Source organism: Triturus cristatus, chromosome 3_1, assembly GCF_964204655.1.
Source record: "Triturus cristatus chromosome 3_1, aTriCri1.1, whole genome shotgun sequence".
NCBI classification, from domain to species: domain Eukaryota; kingdom Metazoa; phylum Chordata; class Amphibia; order Caudata; family Salamandridae; genus Triturus; species Triturus cristatus.
The window spans coordinates 921,600,645-921,624,266 of NC_140583.1; the positions used below are offsets into that span (position 1 = coordinate 921,600,645).

The 23,622-nt window shown below is 43.6% G+C and overlaps 2 protein-coding genes across 5 annotated transcripts in view; one reads left to right on the forward strand and one right to left on the reverse strand.

Annotated features, from left to right (window-relative positions):
• PKP4 (plakophilin 4) overlaps positions 1 to 18,436 on the reverse strand; it is a 693,496-nt gene extending 675,060 nt beyond the window's left edge. For 3 of the 4 annotated variants that reach the window (XM_085645508.1, XM_085645509.1, XM_085645506.1), the window contains exon 1: positions 18,208 to 18,436. The gene's annotated coding sequence lies outside the window, so the exon portion shown is untranslated. The remainder of the gene's footprint in view (positions 1 to 18,207) is intronic. The other variant, XM_085645510.1, reaches the window with a different exon arrangement.
• A 132-nt stretch (positions 18,437 to 18,568) lies between these two features.
• Positions 18,569 to 23,622, forward strand: part of CCDC148 (coiled-coil domain containing 148) — an 871,149-nt gene continuing 866,095 nt past the window's right edge. The window contains exon 1 of the mRNA XM_085645511.1: positions 18,569 to 18,761. The gene's annotated coding sequence lies outside the window, so the exon portion shown is untranslated. The remainder of the gene's footprint in view (positions 18,762 to 23,622) is intronic.

Here is a 23,622-nt window from a genome sequence, read left to right on the forward strand (position 1 = left end):
TGAAAACACAGTAACCGCACTACAATATGATTTCCATATGAGTTACTATGTGTGTGCAACTTGCAGATCTCGATTTTGAACCCTGCTATGTTCAACTCAAACCAAACAGAGTACAACTTAGTTAAATACTACAGTAATACGAAGAGTTAAAACTGAAGCAGCAAGCACTTCAGAGAACACCAAAGGATAAATCTTTTCTTCCATTTATATGAAAAACGCTTTAAAAAAAAAATATATATATATATATATATATATATATATATATATATATATATACACATAGAAGAGCTGATAAACCACTTCTAGGCTATACTTAAAAAAAGACCAGACTAACCACACAGATCACACTCTAGGTTCTGCTTTCACTGGAATATTCAATGAAACATAGCATGACAAATCGAGCGAGTAGTAGATTTTCCAATGCATTTTGGCCGTTTCCAGATGTAAACTTTTGTATATTTTGGAAGATGGCTTCATCTAAATACTGATGAAGGAAACCCTTACCATGGATTTCTCAGAAAAGGTTCTTTTCAGAAGTGCATACTGTCAGGGTCTCTCTGTATAAAATGCTCTGAATAGCTGATCATTCCAACAATATCAATTTTGCACTTAAAAGGTAACGTGTTCATTCATGTCTTGATTAAAGTGATGGTATTGCCAAATTCCTTACTCCACATCAATATACACCTGGTATACTGTTCTCAATGGTCCAAAGACCTATATCAAGACAAGTCACTTGTTTTCAGTGGATTTGGATTACATTTTTGTGATTTGCGAGACGTAAACAAACAATAGATAACCTATGCAGACCAATATTCTACCCTCTAGAGAATTATCAAAACAACTACCACGCAGATAAATGAGCAAAGGCCACCTATGAATGAATGCGTAAACATGCATAGTTTTAAAAAGTGGATCTCCTTTTCTTTTCCCTGGGTGCTGGAGTCTACAAATTAACACAACAGACAAACATTTTTTTTTAAATGTGAAACAAACACCACATAAAATTTGTCACCATCTTGATCAATCATAAACGTTTCTGTAGCTCACACCAGGACCTGCCCTGGAGGTGCAGCAAGTTATATTTAGTTTATGCCCCTCTTCCGAAAAATTGACAAAAATCTGGTGTAGAAAGTTTCCCGCGCTATAGGATTGTGGTTACCAAACAGATACATACCATAGGTACACACTCGGATATGTCCCTAAACTTGTATACAGGGTATGGCTCACAGCAGAGACGTTTTGAAGGTATGGGCAAAGTGGACTATTGCCCAGGGCCCCCATCTTCCAAGGGGCCCCCTGGGAAATTGAATTTTCTCTCTAGTTCATTTCCGTGTTTTTCTGTAACTTAACCTTTAACATATAACTCAATATTGTTGGACAACATAGGAATTGAATTAGCAAAAAATGGCTACCAATCAATCCTATAATCAATACTTTATTTCACATTAATTTTCAATGCATAAAAGATCATACAACGCAGAATATCAGACAAATAAATTACAATAAATTACAATAAAATCATGAAATATTAATTTAAAAAAATGAAAATTATTTAATTAGGCAAATCACATCATATTCATCAAATAGCTCAGAGCAGAAACGTTTTGAAGGTATGGGTAAAGTGGGCCATTGCCCAGGGCCCCCCATCGGAAAGTGAATTTTCTCTCGCTCATTTCGGTGTTTTTCTGGGCTTGAATTAGGTAATAAGATTCAAAGCCTCCACCGTATTTCTTAAGCAGGGTCATCAAAATCCTTAAAATGACACTGGCTCAGAGCCCATTTTAAAATATTCTTATCCTTTTCTATTCTACTACCGCTACTTTGGTTGGCCAGCAAAATACTTTGATCTTGGTCTTCCAAGAATTCCTAGGCATATTGAAGTATATTTAGAAATCAGTCAAATTTTCGAGATAGGTCTCTGCCTCAAAATTAACAGTGTTAATACTGACTTGCCAGAAACATAAGGCAGATCCACGTGATATTCTAGAACCGATAAAGTTTATGGTTTAAACTGTTTTAAAAATGTGCCCAAAGGGCCGTGTTTGGAAGATAAAGCAGCACCACTGGGGGTTTTAGCAGTCAGAATACTGTTCTACAAATCAATACTTTTCATTAACCATTCCCCATCACTTTAAAATCAAAGAGAGGAGTTGGCCTAACGGCTAGGGCGGTCGACCTCGAATCTGGGGAACCGGGTTAGAGTCTCGGCAATGACGCTGAACATCCTGTGATTCTGGGCAAATCACGTAATCTCCCCGTGCCTAACAAAAATGAATGTGTCCTCAGGTAAAGTAACTGGTGCTATGTAAGGCGCTCTGACACCCGTTACCGGGTCAAGTTCGCGCTATATAAAAGGATATGCCCTCACAAACTACCTCCCAAGTTCCCAACAAAACAGTACATTAGCAATCAACACGGAGAAAGGAATTGTTTCATCATCCAAAGATATTGAACTGGATTTGAGACCCTTCATAACATCTAAACAAATAAAGGAACGAAACAAGTTTCCAGATAAAGATATGTTACAGAGATGGGGTACAGCACAGTGTTCCTCATATGCCAGGTTTCCTTCAACTGTTTAATGTCTCTACATGGAAATGTGTGTCTGCTTGCTATGAGTTTTTCTTATTGCAGGGGCACAACATGAAGATGGGGTGGAAATTGTGTTTTGTAACCTTACACTGCTCTGAGCACCAGCGGACCAAACGTAGTGCGTCTCATCACATCCTTACTTGCTTTAATATGAAAACATGTACCAAATTCCCAAGTGCATTGGTGTCTCCTTGTTATTTTTCCAAAGCATCAGTGTCCTCTTCAGTACTGACTCTTCCCTGGCTTCGGATTCGTACAGCCTCCAGACCCATCATTGGAGTCTCCCCAAAACTAGACGCAGATCCTAATGCTGCATATTCACCCCCTCCTCTCCAGCCCAGTCACATGCCATTGTTCTACTCAGTAGAGGATAGTTGCCTAACCGTAAGTCTAATTCTTATAACACTGTTTCCCAGCCCAGTCTTTTTTTTATCCAAGTGACCGCACACACCAGCTCGAAAAACAGAAAGACCCTTCCAGTAACAGCACACCTCGCAGTCCCAGTGAAAGATAAACCCCAAAAGTTTGCAACGTAACGGCATCATGCAAAAGTAACACACTAAAGCACATCACTCCTCGAGGCAGCATCTTCAACCGTGTATTCACCAGAACTCGCGATAGTGAGCTCCACATTGACTGGCCAGTCCATTATCTGACCCCCTGCTCCGATGACAGTGCATATCCCAATCCCTGCTCCAGTGACAGTGTACTGACCTTCAGTGGAGACCGCGTTACCTATGACAATGTCAAATTGCCCATGTTTGCAAGATTGTTTACTACCCTCTGGAAGAAGGTATATCATTTTATGACGCTTCTCCGCTTATTTGCAATAGCTGGTGTTCTGAGGATTACGAAAAAACGAGTAAGAAATGTGTACTATTATTGCACGGCTCAGAACTTTAGACTGATGAAGACATGACAACAATCAAATACAAGATATAGTTTACACTGGCTTAAGATAGGGGACAGGCCACATCTAAATGTTTATGTCACAAACATATGTGTCCCAGGTGCATTAGAGGGTAAACTATGGACGGAAAGTTCTACAATAAAAATCTCCTCCACCTAATACCATAAAATGGGCAACAATCTACACTCCTGTCCAGCTAGCAAGAAGAGTCCCAGAATTGTGTAAAATCCTGAATGTATTTCCCAAAGTAAAGAGGAGGGATGTTGTATTAAAAGTGATAGTTAGCAATAATCTTTTTGAAGAGGTTTTATGGCCAGGATTTGTGTAAATAGTGGTAAATTATATTGTGGGCAAAGCTGTTCTCTCTTTAAAACATTTGATTGCTGCTTCTTTTTAAAAACTGGCTCACGTGTACTTGCCTTCAACCTTTTTTAAAATCTTCAATGTTATACACATCTGTTTAGCATAGAGCTAGTTAGCACAAAGAAACACTTTGAAACTGCCCTTTCTTTAAGTAAACGTAATTTGGGAGATTCATTTAAATTAAGGATTTTTAACTGAAGTTGAATTCTTGTACATTTTTTTAAAGTTTCTTGTTTAAGTAAATAGATAATTATATTTGAGATTTATCCTGCCTGAAGTCTCACACCAGAACTGTTGAAAGGCCCCGAAGATTCATTTATTCTCCACGTTCCAGTCCACGCAACTTTTGCATTATTGCAGTCTATTGCGACTATTATTGCAGCTATTGCTACGCACTGTTACTATTAGATAAGCAATCCTAGTTTCCTGAAGCTGCTTCTAAAAGTTACAATAGAAATATACAAAAAAGAGCATTAGAATGATCTGCCTTGCCTAGTTGTCTATCAGACTACTTTGCCTTACATTACCTGAGCAGAACAGGACTGTGCCACAGTTCAAATGTTTGTCCATCCATAAAATGTAATAATTCTAAGACCGGCGTGGCAAGAAATAAATGGTCACCAGAGCATTGTGTCAAAAAATTGACATCTTACTTTTGTGATCTGGGAGAAATTGCACATTAGAATGTTGTTCTTGTTATGAATATTCTTACTGTCCTAGTGACCAGACTACTGCTGCGTTTACGTGATTCTCAGGTGCCCATGGTTGGAAAGAAAAATTGTGCTGTAGCACGTACCGTAATGTACTGAGTTTGCAGACTCGGGAGCCATCTCGCTGAGCCAACAGGTCCACGTGTATCTGGTTAAGAACGAGCCTCGCACTTGAAGCAGAAATCACAAGTGATCTGCAAAATTATGATTTACAGCTTGATCATCATATGGGGGAACAGCAGGTAACCTCTCAACTGCGAGATCTACCTTTCTGCAGTGTCCTCCATGACTTATCTGTATGACAGGTAGAGATATGGTCTGTGGTTTATGGTCTTTCAATGCCAATGGTTCAGGAGCAAGGTGACCAAGCAAGATGGGAAAACCAAGCAATGTCAATGTGCTTTGTAATGGACCGCTGCCACCAGATCAGTCACTGGTGTCATTGACAAACATGGCTCCTCGTCTGTCATATAAGTGTATTAAAAGGAAAGAATGCCGATCCGATTGTGGGGACCACGGAATCAGTTAAAAAGAGAGTATCCAAGCTGATGCATAGATCTATCAATAGCAGTAGGGGGAATTGCATAATTCTAAGCTCTCTAAGGACTTCAGGGTTCTGCAAAAGGAACAAGGTACCGAAATCAGGAAAGGTATTTTGTAGAGGTCTTTGAATTGATCGATTGGTGACGCATTAAAGGGAATTGACTTTCTGAGACATGTATGTTCCAAATCAATGGCACAATGGATTATGCATTAGTGTTAACTGTTGACCTAATATTAGTGTAGAAAAACGTCAGTCTCTGATCATGCTGCTAGCACGGTACGTTAGTCAGCATTTAGAAACACAGGAGCATTCATGATGGCTCCATTCTTCATTGTACACAGAAACAGTCTGACTTTTTTTGCAGCAGAGACAAAGAATTTATGTACGACAGCTGGTTATCAACAACAACTGAGATCATGTTATGCATGGCACGGAGACGACAAATAACGTTTACTATTTTATTTGCAGCTATGGTAGATGAATGTATTATAATTCACAAAAAATATAGTATATGTGGGTATCTGTTTACAAAAGATCTGCAGCTAAGCTGTAACTAAGGGACATTTTAATAGCATGCAGAAAAGCAACTATTCTCTTCCATTAAACAGGAGTGAGTAGGATAGGATGGAGATATTTAAAAACAACTTTAAATGAACTTTCGACATGCAGCAAACTGGTTATACGGGAGTATATTTGTTGTCGCTTTATTCTTCCCTATTCCACCAAATTAAACTCTCCCTTCTGTCCTCGCTTTGCTCTACAAGGATCTATGCAGGTAGGGAGAAACTTAAATATTTTGGATGCACATAGTGATTTCCATTGTAATCTCAACTGGCACTTTTGGTCAGACACAATATTGAATTAAAAAACATCGCTATGATTTGGTAAACTGCCATGAGTAACCACAGCCAAATGACCCGCCTCAAAGCTCCGCACTGAGGGGGAAGCAGCAACACTGGACACTGAAAATTATGAGAAATGTGAGGATCTGCATCTCGCAGAATTTTTCGCCGAGTTATATTTATATTACATTTTACGGGGACTCACCCAACCTAGGAAATACCAAAACATACCAGCAAAATTAATACACATGGAAATTCAGATTCAGGTACTCAACAATTACTATGATTCCCAATTGACAGCAGCAAGAGGTAACCAAGACTTCTATCCCACTACAAGGGCTTCTCACAAGAGGGGTCCAAAAGGCACAGAGCAGTTCTTATCCTCAACCCCACCACCCCCATCTCAGACATAGATTACTTTAAAAAATACTTAAGCATCACAGAGTAGGAACGGTTATTGCTAGGTCCATATTCCACACAGGAGCACAAAAACAAAAGATCTGAATTCTAGACCTTAAGGGCAATGGAGCTCATCTTCACTCAGCCTTCTACTCAAAGTTTTATAAAGCTTGTTGAAGGCCCTGGTATGTGTGGGAGATATTAGAGAATTGATTCACATGCAGGACTGGAGAGAGGTGGGTAAGTATGTTATGAACAATATGGCAAGACATTGTTGGATGGCAGAGAAATCTTCCACCTGGAGGGGTCTTGGTCATGACATAAACATAATACATATTGGCTGAGCCCAAGTCAAGGCCCATCAAAAATATCCTAAAAATAGCACTGTCACAGGACCCACAAGTTGTCCTGCTGGAGCGCTAGTAGATCATAGTACTAACATGAGCCATTCTCAGACTAGCTTCTTGATCCCCAAGTTCTGTTAACAGCTCGGCTTACTTTTATAAGGAAGCCTCCCCTCCCCCCTTGCAAAACCTTCACTTGTTCTATGGTGGAACAAAATATGGCATGCAGGAGAAGCACATTTCATCTTATTCCCAATTGCATCACTTCCTATCTGGTCACATAGGATTCAGTAGTGCTATTTAATATTTACGAGGCCCTTTTAGCCAAGCTAATTAATTTGTTTGGTTTTAGCACAGTAGCATAAACTGATGATACTCAGATAGTTTTATTTAGCTCCAGCAACGTGGAGAAGGTCGCTGACTGGTTTAACAGGTGTATGACACCCGTTTCAGATGGATGAGTGGCAACTGGTTAAAGATGTTTCATTTTGGAATCAATCATGGCAGCCTCTTGTCCCATTCCTTTACCAGTCTCATCCGATGCAGAGTTGTTATTTGTAGATCAGATTAACAAACTGATATAATCATGTTTCTTTATAAAAAAAAGACTATTGAGGAAGGTGTTACCTTTTATTCCTCCAAATTTGCAAAAATCAGTGGTCATCTCGCTAGTTTTATTTATATCATGGCTCGATTATTGCAATTGCATAGATCTGGGTATTAAACAAAAAACATTAAACAAGCTCCAAGTGTCTCCGAATACAGTCTGTACCTTACTTATGAAAATTCCTAAACTCCGCCAGTGCAACAGGTGCACTGGCAGATCTTGAATGGCTCCCTATCAAGAAAATGATCGCCATTAAGACTTTATCTCTCAGACACAAAGCTTTGCAAGGATCAGGACCAAAGTATCTTAAAAGTAAATTCTGGTGGTATTCGACCAAAACGATTACTAATATCAGCCTCCTTAAGCTGAGGGATCACTCCTAGAATTAACAGAGTGGCAGGGAGTGGCCGCAGTTTTGTCTATTCCGCTTGTACTCTTTGGACTAGACTGCCCCTGCATCTTAAAAGATTTTCTCTGCTTTCGTAAGCATTTCAAAACCTGGCTGTTTTCACTTTCGCTATAGCCTGCAGCTCTCTTCTTCTCATTTTCATTGTTATTAGGTAGGATTATGCTAGAGGCAAGACACCTGAGGGCAATTGCGCGCTTTCAAAATTTTAAATGGAAAGTAAATTAAGTAGTGCCCACATGCATTTAAGGTAACTTCTTGAAACCAATTTACCCTGACCTATATACATTGCCATAGTATCCAGTATTTAGACCACCCAGGACATTAGGAAAACAACCTGAATCGTGTACGATCTAGTCCACAGGATGTACTGGACCTGTTTCTAATCTTACTAGATCAAAACAGCCTTACACTTGCCTACCAACTTTTAATTTTGAAATCTTTTTTTTTTTTTATATAAACTTAATGTTTTTTTGTAATGCTTATGGGATGGTTCATGGGATGAGAAAGTGAATGGATGGTGGTTCTAGAAAAGTGTACAGATCAAAGGGAACTAGCTACAGGGTAGAAGCTCCATATGTATATTTTTGAATGGAAAACATTATTTATTTATTTTTTTATTTTTTTTTTTTTAAAAAAGACCCTCACCCACCAACCTAGTTGGTGGCATGCTTCATCATCGGGCCCCACCCAAGGTACCGAGTGTACCTTAGCTGTGCTTCGACGCCTGATTACAGCAGAGCAGGTTGTGTGCAGTGAAGGTGAAAAGTGTGAGAGTTAATAAAGCTGTCCCGGGGGTCCCAGATGCTAAAAGACTACTTTAATGGTGTGCCCTTGGCAGCATTAACAACTGAGAGGTGGATATTTAATGGAGGTAATTTATGGCTCCAATATCCTGTGTGGTCAACATGTTTCAGCCAGGTCTCAGTATTAAACTGGCTTTCTTCAGGACCTATGTGAGTGGTGACAAGGGGTGGTCTTAATGGTGTGTATTAGAAGACCAACAATGTGTAGCACGCGCTACGGTGCTTTAACTGGAAGAGGATGGTTTCCTCTAAAAGCTCAAATTCCTGTTAGGGATAAAAAGGAGACAAAGAAAAAACACACAAACAAACATATAGATGGCTTCATGTTACACATTAATTCATGTGTCTGCATAACGTCGTGTCCGTGCTCTATGCGGAAAATGAGCAATTGGGAGGACGGAACGTGACATTTTGTGGAAATATGAGGAAAAAAAACTCGTGGAGTTATGCGCTACCGTGCAGTGGTTTAATAACGCTATGATGTAAATATTTAGGCATGAGTGATACAGGTTTACCAGTAGGAAGGTTTTCTTACTCTGAGATTTTCAGAAAAGAGCCCCATGAGTCCCGAGGTGACCTGTTGTCACACACTGCGTGTGTGAAAGGGAGAAAGATATGAACAACATTTGTAGCAAGTAGCCAGGCAGCGAGAGAAGTCGTCTCTGCTTGCCGGCTTGTATTGGGAAAATTCCCCCTGGCTCACCCCACTTACTTTGTCAAGGTCTGCGCCCCTCAGCTCATACCTACAACTACCTGCATCGGAACTCCGTCAATGCGGGTTGTTGTTGACTGGGCGTTTAAATACCTTGGTGTAGCCCCAGCTGTCTTCCATCAGCACTGATGAGAGTAGCGTCTTTGGATGGAACCGGCAACACTAAAGGTGGACTCGAGTCGATGCGCGTCTCGCGCTGTAGGTTGGGCACATGAAGTGTTGCTGACAAAATAGTGTACTAGCGGTATTTACATAATAAGGTTTAAAAATGATGTGAATGTTAAAATGTATGGCCATAGAATTTTGGGAGGTCTATACGGGAGGAGATGGTAAAGATGGAAAAAAGAATAAGCGTTTCAAACAGTGTTTCAAAGGAACTTGTCGAGTATCTCCAGGAGTGTACAATTGCCAAACGGCAATATTCATTGACCTAGTGTGATATTAAGAAGAGGTCATAAGGTCCGCGCATTGCAGGGTGAGTGAAGTGTTCACGAGGTTGGGGTAACACATGCAGGCAATCATGCCAGGTAATAGTTAAGGGTAAGGGTTTAAAAACGTAGCTCAAAGCATGTTTCTGGCCCGCATGGTGGGAGGGTGAGAAACTGGGTTTGAACACCCCCATGTGGTGTGTCATGCAAGTGGGTCATTTTGAAGCTGTCAGCCTGAATACTATGTGAGGCATAAAGGTATGGCATGTGGCTAGGTGGTGAATATACGCCTGGCCAGTCATTGTCAACATGTCATGTACAATGGGTAAGCACGTAAGACCTGGTGGAGGTAGTACGATACATTTCCGCGTAGGCAGGGTGATGAGCCCACATCGCTTACTGTATGTTTTCAATTGGATGTCGTACTTGATCTGAGAGAGGTTCAGTGGTTGCTCAGACTATTTCAAGGAATATTGTCATGGAGTCCCACTGTATGGGTAGAAATGCGATAGATCCATCGCTGTTCCTTCTTAAGTAGGATCTTGTCATTCATTAGACTGTGGCACTCTATTTGTTCGACAACGGTCCATTGCATGTCATTGGGGGTATGGCCCCTCTGGATATAGTGGTCAGTCATCCTGCTTATATTTCTTTTGCACCATATATTGCTTTGGTGTTCTCCTATCCTTGTCTTAACTTTGCGGCCCGTCATGCTGATGTATCGGAGTCTACACGGGCATTAGACAGTCTAACGAATGACAAGATCCTACTTCAGAAGGAACAGCGATGGATCTATCGCCTTTCCACCCATACAGTGGGACTCAATGACAATATTCCTTGGAATAGTCTGAGCAACCACTGAACCGCTCTCAGCTCAAGTACGACGTCCAATTGAAAACATACAGTAGGCAATGTGGGCTCATCACCCTGCCTACGAGGAAATGTATCATACTACCTCCACCAGGTCTTACGTGCACTAGGTCAATGAATATTGCTGTTTGGCAAATTGTACACTCCCGGAGATGCTCGACAAGTTCCTTTCAAACACTGTTTGACACGCTCAGTCTTCTTTCCATCTTTACCATCTCCTCCTGTATACGACTCCCAAAATTCTATGGACTTACATTTTAACTTTCACAACATGTTTAAACATTAATATGTAAATACCGCTAGTACACTATTTTGTCAGCAACACTTCATATGCCAAACACACGGCGCGAGACACGCGCATCGACTCGTGTCCTCTTTTAGTGTTGCCAGTTCCCTCCAAAGACGCTACTCCCATCAGCGCTGATGGAAGACAGCTGGGGCTACACCAAGGTATTTAAACGCCCAGTCCACAACGGCCCGCATCAACGGAGTTCCAATGCAGGCAGCTGTAGGTATGAGCTGAGGGCCGCAGACCTTGACGAAGTAAGTGGGGTGAGCCAGGGGGGATTTTCCCAATACAAGCTGGCAAGCGGAGACGACTTCTCTCACTGCCTGGCTACTTGCTACAAATGTTGTTCCTTTCTTTCTCCCTTTCACACACGCAGTGTGTGACAACAGGTCCGTGCCCCATTGGGACTCATGGGACTCTTTTCTGAAAATCTCAGAGTAAGATAAGAAAACCTTCCTTCTGGTAAACCTGTATCACTTGCGCCTAAATATTTACATCATAGCGCTATTGAACCACTGCACAATAGCGCATAACTCCACGAGTTTATCATATTTATAAAAAATTTAATATTCCATCCTCACAATTGCTCATTTTCCGCCTAGAGCAAGGACACGACGTTATGCAGTCACATGAATTAATGTGTAACATGAAGCCATCTATATGTTTATGTTTGTATGCGTTTGTCCTCTCTCTCCTGTTTGATACTCATCATGGTTCTAGAACAGTAATATACATAATCCAAAGGTGAGAGCAAAGTCTGATCTAAGCACAATATTGAGCAGCAGCATGAGTAGGTGTGGGAAAAATAATGCTTGACTAATCTGTGAAATTTTGGAATTTCCAACTATGCAAATGTTCTCACTGTCAAATTTTGCATACTTTTTGTCGCAAGAGACTGATAAGCACAGAAAATATTGAAGTGAAGCATTGTTCTTGAATCAAATTCCTGCTAGTAACTCGCATAACTTATATACACAACTCATGCATGCCCTTAAGTAACACAGTCCAATTGGTTCAGGAGCAGACAGAGAGGAAACACAGGCATCCAATCATTAGCAGTGGGACGAGTCAAAAACACCTTCTAGTATATATAATACTTTAGAAACATGAAGATGACTGACTAAGAGCTAAAGCTATTAGTAGCCAGGACTCAAAAGAGGCAACGTGTAAATTATTCTAAAATCTGAGTATTCTCTTGAAAGAACTGCTGCTTTGAGAAAAGTGCACATTAAGTAAACAAGAATTTGTGACATAACATTTCCAAAAAGGGTTCACATTTGGCTCAAATTGTGACCTCTTTAAAATGTCTTAATAAAGAACTCAATATCTGTAAAAACAAAACAGTTCTTTTGCAAAGTATCTGGAGTAACACTGTACCCCGAGTACAGCTTTTAAAAAAAATAATAAATAGTATACATTTGAGTTAGAAATAAACATTTGTAATAAAATACACCATAATAATGGAAAAATAGATGTGGGTGGGATACACTGTTGGGCAAATTGGGAGTTGGTGTATGGAGTCTGACTTGTGGACCAACTTCCTGAAGCCTTTGACACTGAGGTACGTGACCAAAGGCAGGCTATGCTCGCAATTATGCCTCACAGGACGACATTACAAGTAGTAAAGTGTATGGCGTCTGACTTGTGGACCAACTGCCTGAAGCCTTTGACACCGAGATACTTGGCCAAAGGCAGGCTATGCTCGCAATTATGCTTCACAGGACGATATTACAAGTAGTAAGTCATGTTAGTGTCTTGTCAACATGAGCAGAGATGCAATTTCTTCAATTTTACTACTTCTACAGCTTCCTGTGTGAATTATGGAACAACAAAGGGGACGTTTAGCACTTTGTGGCTCAGTGAGATAATGAAGGAAGATGCAGCTTGTACGGGTATTTGTTTGCAGATGTTGCATGGATTATTTGTTGGCGATCGTGGCAAAGTACTTTGTGTTAGTTTATTTTGACTGTGGAATTTCTTTACAACTGTTGAAAACATGCCTGTGTAAAAATGTACATATTATGGAAACCCAACAACCAGGGCCACTGGAACTATGCAGTTCCATGGAGTTTTCCGCAGAGGTGTGGGCTTGCCATATAATCTACCATCTGCTATATATTCTGCAGTTTTCCCAAAAATAAATAATCAGTTTCTAGCTCAAACGCTACAAAATGTACCTAAAGGACTTCCTTAGATTCTGGATAGTCGAAGGCCATTTGCCTTGGTTAAATGGTCATCTTTCAGTTGCCAATTACTGTATTCAGGGGTTAAACTGGTACCAATGATTCATGAGGTAAAATCATCCCCACATAGTACAGAAAGCAGTTGAAACGACATAATGAACGCTAAAATACTGCCAAATATTGTGCTGCAGCTTTTCCATAATTTATCACTTCTTGTAGCACCATCTTGTCAACTCTGCTTCATAATTTGGTCTCAAATTCTGCATACTTCCAGTGGCCCTTCCAATTACTAACGAGGCCTTAGAGCTGAGCAGGTAGGGTATTAAATATGCCAGATGAACAGACAGCACCGAGGCCTTTCACCACAACCCACCAGCCAGTTTCTTACAGGGAGGTGTTGACTTTCCAGTGCTGCCCTTGAATTGGGAAGGAAAGAAGAAGCCCATCTTAACACATACTTGCAAAAGATGGTTGCATCACACTATAACCAAGTCAGGAAGATCAACCTGCACGTAGATAAACTCCGCAACCTCGATTACCAACATATCAAGGTAAGCATACAGAAGAAAGCTGAATTTACTATTCTCAATCTCAAATCTACCTGCCTTGACGATGTATGCAGTCGAGATTGGGGAGTCAACGATAGTCAGGTTGATTTTTCAACTTCAATACTATAGTAGAATACCCTAAAGACTCCATCCAACTGCTGCAGAGCTCATCTCCCTCCCAGGGTAACAAAATGATAAAAGCTGCAGGTAAGTTGAGCTCATTACTTCGAGGCAGGAGGATGACAATAGTCGCCCTAGTTTTGGAACATTTACCTTCTTAAAACACAAATTTATTGTGGGTTCAGAGTTCCTTATATTTATGGATTTAAGCAGTTGAATAACATGATATTCACCCAAAGATATATTGGAGCTCATAACTAATCAAGAGATGTCATCAGAAAGAAACATATTGCATACACTGAGTGGACATACTGAGACAAATGAGTTATGTAGAGCCATGTTAATGGACAATTTCTAAATGGAACCCAAGACTTTTCCAAACACAAATCTACCATCAATGTGTTCCAATGTCTCAATGCAGCTACCGAGAATGATCTCCCTCCAAGCTTGGCTTAACGCACTCCGGGGACATGTGCCAAAATATATCTCTGATCTTAGGGGACTCCTTGGTTTATATCTAAATAGCTTCTGGGATAGAACCAAGACAAGAGGGTGGCAGTGGTAAACTCACATTGCACGAAGCAGCCCTTATTCAATTGTGGTGCCTGACCATCCATGGCCCGCCACCCAATGACCCAATTTCCAATCAATAGACACACAAAATGACGGAAGCACAAACTATATTGTAATATGAAATAATACAGGTTCAATATTATCCTCCAAATGTTCTCACATTCGACATGTTGCACTAGTGTTGAGGCCTTCGTTAATGAGTACACTTGAATTCCCACTACTCCAGAGGTGTGCCAAGGCAGGTCAACAAGCTGAACACTTCAGTGGCACGGCATTGCAGGTAGCACATCACAGGGTATGTGATAAACCTATTGTGTGACATAATGGGGGATTTAAGAATAGACTGCTAAACTGATCAACGATGACGTCTTAAATGCTGCTGGGAGTATGGAAAAAAATACATTGATGAAGCAAAAAAGGAGTTGCAACAATAACAGGAGGAAAGCCACAAAGGGAAACTTATATCCACAACTCAAGGAAAGTGAATGAAAAGATAACAGGACTGGCATCTCAAACTACATACTGCAGTTGTTTTGTGGTTCGAGAATAAAGCTGCATTGTTTGGTCAATAGTTATGTTGTATTGCCTATGGGAAGGGTAGCTGGTACAGCAGTGTGTGAGATAGAAAAATAAGGAGAGAAAAGACAGGAAGTGAAAGGAGGCAAAAATAATAAAAATTAAAAAAAACTCTAATTCAGAAATATGAAAAATAATACGAAATAAATCAGTAAATAATAGCTATCGATGTAGCCACCACTCAGCAGTGTTAAAGATTGCAGTGTCAGGAATTTGGGGACGGACCAAGTACGGTTGCCATGGCTTGCAACAAAAAAAATGAAAACACTGAGCAAAGAAATGCAGCTTTTCATTAGCACGCAAGTGCCAGGTTATGGCCAAAAACGTCACGCAGACATGCGAATACAAACGGCATGTGGAAATGTGGTGCCTCCGGCCTTTGTTTTCATCCCATTGGCACAGAAAAATGTATTGGAATTTGTAAATCTGAACTGTGAAAGGCCTAAAATACCCAGACGAAGCATACATGGGCGTCTTCCGTCACGGTTAGCTTAATTAGGAACATGATTAATGCATTGTTTCCCCGTAGGTGGTGTTAATTGATAGTGGCAAGACATCCCGGGTGTTGCTAACTATGAGCTGTGGCTTTCCCATCCAATGTAGTCATCTCCTTTAGACGGCTTCCCAGTGGATCTCGCAGGCTGCCGTGCCAAAACGGTTCCCACGCATTTTATTAAAACTTAATGATTATAGACAGGAAACAAAAGGGGCTGAGGCAAAGTGACAGGCGAGCGTATTGTGCGCGGATATCTGGGCGTGCAAAAAAGAGGTTGCAGTCTGGGTCGCAGCTATCAATAGTGCAGGAATGTGTAGTGTCGCCGTGACCCTTGAGGGTTGGAGTGTGAGCGGCACTCACCGCCGAAACATCGCCTCTGGTTCCACCACCTTGGGAGCGGCGTATTAACCAAGAACAATGTATATTCATGCAGCCGAACTCCCATTTTGGATGCTGTATCTTCATGCATCGTAGCTCCCGATAGTGCAGTAGGTGCGTACTGGGGTAATACTAACCAATTTTAGTTTATTTATTCCCCAACTCTGTGAACACTGAGGCCAACTCCCTTGCATAAACTAGGGCGCATTGCACCTTGGCTCAAACCTCTTGCAGCTACTGTATAAACCAGCAAAGGGGGGCTGTGTTGGTACATGTGAATGCTTTAGTACAAACACCGAAAAAGGGGGGAGAAGGACACAGCCCTACCTCATCCTCCTCAACCACGATTTAACACACAAAAGGAGGTGAAGCGATCGTCTTATTTATGTTCACACAATGTAGTTTAGGAAGGAGCTCCTTCCTAAACTACATTGTGTGAACATAAATAAGACGATCGCTTTACCTCCTTTTGTGTGTTCTCACATGTGAATGCTTCCCAGAGGCTTGGTGATCAATATGCAGCAGATGCAGTGGCACCGGGGCGTACAGGATGTGACTGGGAAACACATCATCAACCGACACTGAGGCCTTGGGCCCAATTCCTTGCATGGAAACCATGCTACACTTTTTATGTGTGCAGTGCCAAAATGGGATATAGAAGCCAAGCGGTGAAAGGGGTCATTAAAGTGTTATAAAAAAAATGTGGTATGGAGCGGGTCACTTTGCAAGTGAAACTGAAAACGTTCAGCAAACGAGAGAATACACGACCATTAACCTGCTACAAAAAAAATGAGCGAACACGAAAAGTTGGTAAATACTGAAAAACACGCTTGTCCCTGTAAAAAGGTTCTTACAAATCAGCAGGAAATAATATCCTGGTGTCGTTCATCACGGGATGTTGTGCTATTCTAACTAGATGTGAAAATTTCCTGAAAAGGGGACTCGTTTTCCCTGTGGATTTCAAGGTAAACATCGAAGATTTGTTTACGTTTAAAATAACGCTGAGCTGTAAAGCTACCATGTCATGGTCATGGTGTTTGTTTTAGGAGGGCCTGTCTCTCCTTGGCAGCTGGAATAGCAGCTTCGCTTGGCCAGGTTGGGGGAAGGGAGTGTTCTGTGAGATCCTGAGTTGGCACTGGGCTGGTTATGTCCTGGCCCTGGTTTCACGTGTCGGGGGTCACGCCTACCTTGAGTAGCAGTACCACATAGCGCTATCTGCCCCATCTCTGCCTACACAGTGCTCGCTCTGTTCCCTCGGCGCACCCGCCCTACAGTGTCTACAAAACAGCCGAGACTTGTTACACTGCGGCGGTGCGCTGGCTTCCGGGCAGGCCAGGGCAAGACACACTGGCTCCCTGCGAGGGAGCACGGCGGTCAAATGGATGAACGCCGAGCAGAAACCGCTTCGCTCTCACGCGGGCCCCTCGTGCCAACCGAAAGCTCTGTTCCATACTGAGATGCCGAGACCAACTCCATCACCTAGTGAGGCTGAGTGTGGACTCACGTGATTCTTGTGGAAAAACTATAACAAAAAAAAAAACACCAGAAGAGGCTTGAAAGAGCCGAGTGTGGATTTGTAATATGTGGCACGCCCTCCGCATACATGTGTGCGATTGTACAGTGCTAGAGAAGGGGCGGCAAACGACAACGGGGAGCGTTCCACCAGCGACCACTGGAGGTGGCGGGGATTCGGCTGCAGCCCCCTTTCAGCCGGTGAGCTGACCTGGGCTGAGCTCTTCCCGTGCATTGCTGGCATTCCTAAGCACAGACAGAGGAAGCCACGAGCTCGCCCTGCCCTTCCTCCCATGGCACACATGGGCACACCTGCACTGGGATCACGACCAATCGGCTGCCCCACCTGCACCAAAAACCACTGGATCCGCTCTGCTCAGCAAGGCCTGCCCCCTCCCCGGAAGATCCTCAACTTCCGAGTGTGGGGCTCAAGCAGCAGCCGCCGAGAGACCTGCAGTGTGCCCGCCTCTCACCTCAGAACAAGCCGCCCTGCGGCAGAGGCAGCGCAGAGCAGCCCGGAGGCAGGGGTCGAGCACAGCAGGGGAGAGATTACACCCCACTCCGAGCATAAGCAGACCACAACTACTCCAAATGACAGGAAAATACAGTAGCGCTCTCAAAGACGTGCATATTTCACCCCTCTACCACTAACTTACCTTCACCATAAAAAACAGTTTCATCCCTCAGTCGGGTAGGTAACTGGCAGCCTTCTAGCAAGCAGACCCCTAACATTTCTAACAGGGTATAGCATTGACATGGTGCTAACACAGGCGGTCATAGTACCCATAATGAGCTGGCGCCCATACCCTGGCACGAATCATGTGCATACTCCATAGTTTCCCAATCCGATCACTGGAAAGTCAAAACCACTCACTGCAGGTAAATGCTGGTCATACAACACAGATCCAGGAAATCTCTTAAAAAATTAAACTCAAAGCAGGCTGCCAGTTCCACTCGTCGAGCAGACCACCGGTCATTACGGCTTTAGGCACTCACCTGGCAGGTCAGGCCGTCCTCCACTCTGCTCCCCGAGGGATCATTGACGGTTCCTGCTGGTAAAGCTGCGTTCACATGCAAAAATGAATGAATACACATGGAAACACCCACACAGAGCCCGACGGTAAGCGGCCAAAGCTGGAATCTTATCCGGTCTCCATGGTACGCAGAGGAACTGGAGTCCTCCTCCCTATCGCACCAAGCTTCGCAGAGGGAGGCGGGAGTGAGTGGGCGTGGTTTGTGATGCCATGACGTTCTCTTTCGCAACGTGGCTGAGCGATTGGAGGAGCGTGATAGACCCCAGATTCATAACAGGGAAGTTCCTCTCTGCCTGACTGACCAATGGCCGAGGGCGGCGGGTTGCTATAGTGATGGATGCTGTTTAGCAGAGCGCGGTGATAGCTCTAGGAGTCTGTATCTGCAGGGATCGGCGGCGAACCCTGAATATGTCAAATGGTAGCCCCGCTCGACACACTGAAACATTCGAATCGGTGCATATCCAGCTCTCTGCCTTTGCACAGGAAAGCAGCCTTCTCCCTTTGGCGCAACAGCAGGTAAAGCATGATGGCAACCTCCACTCCGTGTTGTTGTTTTAAAGGAGCCATCGGGTGAATAATGTTACTATATATCGCAAAACCCAAGCTGACATCACCTCAGGAATATCCCGGAAAACTGTTGGTGATTTTTAAAGAGGCAGCCCTGGGTGAAATTGATTAACTCATCTCGTTTAATTTGATGGCCTCTTAAGAGTCCAGATAGTGATGTAATGTTCACGGTCTTTCCTTAGTGGGAGATGTAATACTGTATTACTCAGAGGGGCTGTAATGTATCCATGATCAGTGGTACAACCCAGCTTCGCTGTATCATGCTTCATCACAGTAATATAAAGTAGGGACCACCATCTGAGAAGCATTTACCTCTTTGACAGGTGCAGGAGAGAACAAGAAGCACGTCTGTTCTCTTCCCCATCCAAACCCTGGGCTGTCTTTCCTCGCCTCAAAGTTCCAGCTCATGCGCTTTGAAGCGCTCATACAGTTTTGTAGCCACAATACCTCTGTGACCCTCGCGTACTAGATCTACAACCCACTACCTCAGAACTTGTGGGATGACCAATTGAGCCTCTTGGAGTGTTAACTCATTGTTATGAATGCTCTTTTGCTTAGCTCTTGTCTGAAATGTTGTAATTCTTTGACAGCTGCATTTATAAGCCTCATTCCTCAGCAATAGTGGGCTGAGAAGTCGTATTTGTCAATGGAAATATCAAGAAGAGTTCAGCAGGATTGAGGTGTGGTGTGACTGTGGTGTGGAACCAATAGTTCAGCAGACTGAGACCCAGTGGTCGAAGTGGGGAAAAAAAGTAGGGGAACTGTGGATGGAGAATCAGAGGGCGGGAATAACCCGTGGACTGGGTCAGTGGGCGGAGTCAGAGGTGTAGCCAGAGAGAGCAAAACATCCCAGTTTTTAGTATGTGTTTGATATTCCACTGACCAGTTACAACTTATTACATTATTTAACTCAACCAATATATACACATGTTTATTAAAGGTTGAATATGAGTTATTCACATTACAATGTATTCACAAAGTGGGATACGTTTCCAATCACAGAATGTCCCAAAACTTAAAAGTGGAAGTACAAGGCATTTGTCTCCAAGTCATGCAGTTTCTGTCATCAGCACTTCTCCTCCCTTTTTCCACAAGAGTAGTTCAAACATGAATGACAAAATATACCAGTTTGCAAATGTTTTCCACCTAATTATGACTCTGCCACATTTGCCACATAACATATCATCTGCTGCATAATCTGATGATTTTAACTAATAAATTGTTTGTAGCTCAAATGGATCAAAAGTTACTAACAAATGTGACTTGTGTTGGTGCGAAGTTGAGGGCCCTTTGCAAAGGTTGACTGGTAACCTTTCTCACTGCTGCATTTGACTGTTACACTGGTACTGATGAGGCAAAACATTTGCAGACTTTTAGTATGTATAAAAATGTTAAAATAATAAAGTATCAGAAAATATACCGCATTACGCTGCAGCCTTTTTGTTTGCTGCATAATTTAGTCAAAACTGTGGCATCATTTTGTTCTCTCTTGCTGCATAATTCTACTGGCCCCAAAGCAGGCAGCACATGTTAAAAGTGCTTGTGCATGGAGCAGAGAGGCTGTGAAGTTTGCGAACTTAGTTTGGTGTGCTTGCAAATCCTGCATTGCCAATCCCTGGTGAGTTGCACTAGTACTGCTGAAACAAGGCCAATTGAGGTACCAATGGGTGAGGCGGACTGACTTAAAGGGTCCTGTGACCTCAGTGACAGAGTCACTGTCCCTCTGGGGTGTGTTGCTTCGTAAACCTGCCCGCAAGACTGGAAGTGATCTTCAGCATGGATTGTGATGGACAGGCCTTCAAGGTATAACCCACACTTGCCACTAGTAGGGTTCACCTGCTGGTGCTAAGACACCATGGCTTCTACAGTCTAGCTGGGCCTTCTAAGGTCAAGCATGGGAATGTGCTCCCTCAGGAGAGTGGTTTGATGGAGTGGTCATGAAGGCTGAACTTGGTTCCCCAGTTGCAAATTCGGCTGCTCTAGCCATAGTGCCACATCTTCTCCCCCACTAAACACCATACCGCCCCCTGGAGAGAAACTAGTACTGCCTTCAGCTATAATCCAATTGTGCTGCGCTATAAACACCTGGATGCAACTCAATTCAAATTATGCACTAGACGAGTAATATACTGCCTGAAAAAAAGTAATAACATCTTGGAAAAAGCAATTACTCATAGGGAATGCAAGATTAAGTAAAGCATGTGAAATGTAAGCAGGAACAACGTGGTCTTAACAGGGCGCAACGAGGAGAAATGCTTTATTTCTCCTTGTTTTTGCTGTTTTGATGTGTGCTGCATTGTGCAGCACACATAAAAACAGCAAAACGCCATGCATGATTGTTTATGTACAGTAAGGTGTCCCTTCCTGCACATAAACAGTCATTTAAAAAATGACGACTTGCAACTTCTATATGTGCTGCACAAAGCAGCACATATAGAAGTTACAAATCGTCATTTAAGATTGTTTATGTGCAGGAAGAGACACCTTCCTGCACATAAACAATCATTCCACCACAACGCAGGCACCCTTGCACTATGGTGCAAGAGTAACTGCGTTGGCGCTAGGCAGCTAAATTATCACGAGCGCAGGGAGAAACGGAGGGCTGCACCATATTGTTGTAAATTTGGTGCAGTCCTGCATTTCAGTAGTGGTGGATTGTGGCGTTAAGCTAAGAAGGCTAATGCTGCGCTCGCTCACTTCTTTGTAAATATGCCCAGTTGTTTAAAGCAAGACGACAAAACAAAAGTGCACGTCACTGGCAAACTCTGTAAAGGGGCCCTAATGTGTTGTGGTGTGAATAAAACCAATCTGGCCACTTTGCGACCACTCTGACTTTCTTTATTTAGTTATTTTTCATAGTTTTAACCTTTTTTCTCTTTGCCCTGAGGCTGCAATTTGGAATAGAACATTTCAGAAAAAGACATTGTGGCATGCTATGTCAGTATTTCTTCTATGTTAGGTCTATTGTTATGTAAATTGGTATTAGTAAGGCTTGGTTCCCTTCATGTTCTAGTACGGAACTCTGTTGTGCCTGTTTGAACGCTACCAGTCTTCGTGCTCCTGGACTCTTTGTACCTGCAGTTTATCTTCACCCTGCAAATAAAGAACTACTAAATTCTTTATGAGAAGCGTCTTCGAAACATTACAGAAATTTGCAGCAAAAGGGCTTCTTTCTTTTTTGGATCCATTTCACAGGGGAACAAATAAAGGAAAGAGAGGGTAGGAGCCGTTTTTTAAGTCACGGTTTTCAGCAACAGAGAAGACAGAAAGAGAGGTAATAGGGGGAAGACGTGAGAGAGATGGGGGCAGCTGCCAGCGGCAGAGTGGAAGCGGACACTGTCCTTGTCTTCCCTGGGCAAGAAGGAAGAGAGACAGAGTCCTTTTCCCTCTCTGCCCACCCCGCCCGTTCTCATACGGCCACGAAGGGCCAAACCTTATCTAAAGGCTTTCGCTATTTTTGCCGTCCTGGGACGCATTTCTAAAAACAGAAAAGTAGGGGAACAGATTGCATAATATTAACAAAGCAGGGGCACGCCGTTGTAGAGAGCCACCCGGACTCTCTCAAACAATGTTGCGCTATGACATGCATCCATTCACCCCTCGGGGCGGGCTCGTCCCGAGGGGATAGATAAACGTGGGCGGGACCGCACTGGGTCTTCCGGCCCAGAGCGCACAACTGGTGTCCATGTGTCCTTTATGGTGCTTCGCCCCTTAACTGCGACACAGGCCCCGCCGCGCGACACTGGTGACGAGGCCGGTCGCACCCTCACATGTATCCGCCTGCCCTGCTGTTCGCCCGGAGCGTGCGGAGCCCACCCGCGATGCTGACGCTCCCGCTGCTTACCTATCACTGACGGAGGATCGCGGAGCCCACCCGCGTGCTGCCCTCCGTGGATCATCTGCCCGGCAGCGCTGCGCCCGCCCACGCGCATCCCTCATCATCGGGAGCGCGTTCAGCCGGCGGCGCTTCAGCGCGCTGTGAGAGGGGTGAGTGGCTGGCCTTGCGCTCCATCAGCGTCCTGCTCTGGTGATTTCCTCCCCTGCTCTGGGGTCCACGTGGTTGCTCTGCCTCGCGCTGGCTCCCGTCCAACTCGGTCGATCTCCTAGAGGGGGCCTCAGCAGGGCTGTCCTTCTCCTGCCTGCCTGCCTGAAAAGTGAAAATACACGGGGAGAAGCAGGATTTGTGGCTAAAACTCCTAAAGAAAGAGGAAGGGTGACCCTGTAAAGGAAGCCAAGTGGGGGAAGAGGATAGCCTGGACAAACAAGCATTGGCAAAGCCCCAAAACCAAGTGGGGGAAGAGGCTACCCTGAACAAACAAGCATTGGTAAAACCACAAAAAGTACACGAAGAAGCCACACAATGATCACCGTACCCGCCGCAGGTGCACCGCAAGCCGGTGGGCCCAATCCAGGCGCCGGCAACAACCCACCACCACCTGTGGTCACCCACACCGCGGTCGCACCGCTACCACCGTTCAACGAGACCTCGGATCCAGCCACTGCTGCGCCAAGATGGAAAGCATGGGTAGGGCGATTAAATCATTATTTCAAAGGGACTCGTGAAACCGATGGGACAGTAAAGCGATCCCGACTCATCTATTATGGAGGGGCTGAGATTTATGACCTGTTCGACACGCTTTCCAACACAGGAAACGATGACGACTACGACGCAGCGGTCGCTGCGCTAAACAGATATTTGGACCCACAGCTCAACCCTGATTTTGAGAAATTTAAGTTCCGGAGGGCGTGGCAGACCGACACAGAATCTGTTGACATGTTCTACGCGCGGCTGCGCCGGCTGGCCAGCACG